Raw genomic sequence first — 776 nt, 5'->3', positions numbered from 1 at the left:
GAACTCACGGATGGAGAAAGGAAGACTCTATCCATCTAGTGAGAATTGGTCATCAAATCACAAGTTCTGGAAGAAACCTCACTTTCAGCAATTTCACTTGACCAAACAGCGTATGAAAGGCATGGTGCATAAGCCGGTCGAAAAGTCTCTACCTAAGTTGATTTATGCACCAAAGAGGCCTAAAACCTTTGCTAGCATTCCTTATAATTATCAAACGTACAATGGCTACATTGCGCCTAGGCCTGGAATAATGGGCACAAGGTATAAATGGATGCCTAAACTCACTAACCCACCAGGACCCAAAGTTTGGGTACCTAAACTTGCTTGATTTCCTTGCAGGACACCAGGGACGTGTGGTTCATTGACAGTGGATGTTCGAGACATATGACTGGAAATCTAACACTGCTTGAGAACATCCAACCTATCGAAGGTCCCTTGGTGACATTTGGCGACAACGAGAAGAAGGGGCGCACAAGAGCTGTTGGTGAAATCCAAAAGAATGAGCTGGTTATTAAAGGAGTGTCCTACGTTGAGGGGCTCAAGTTCAATCTCCTTAGTACAAGCCAGTTCTGTGACAAGGGCCACAAAGTTGTCTTCACCAAAAGCAAATGTCAGATTATGAACGAGGAATCTCTCGAAGTCGTCTTGGAAGCAGCAAGGAAAGGAAACATGTACATAGTGGATTGGAGGTCTGCAAAACCATCCCTATGTATGCTAGCAAGGAGCAAGGAAGATTTATGCTGGGATTGGCATAGTAAGCTTAGTCATCTGAACTT

Source organism: Ipomoea triloba, chromosome 16 (genome assembly GCF_003576645.1).
Source record: "Ipomoea triloba cultivar NCNSP0323 chromosome 16, ASM357664v1".
Lineage (NCBI taxonomy): Eukaryota > Viridiplantae > Streptophyta > Magnoliopsida > Solanales > Convolvulaceae > Ipomoea > Ipomoea triloba.
Note: the sequence above shows the minus strand (reverse complement) of the source record.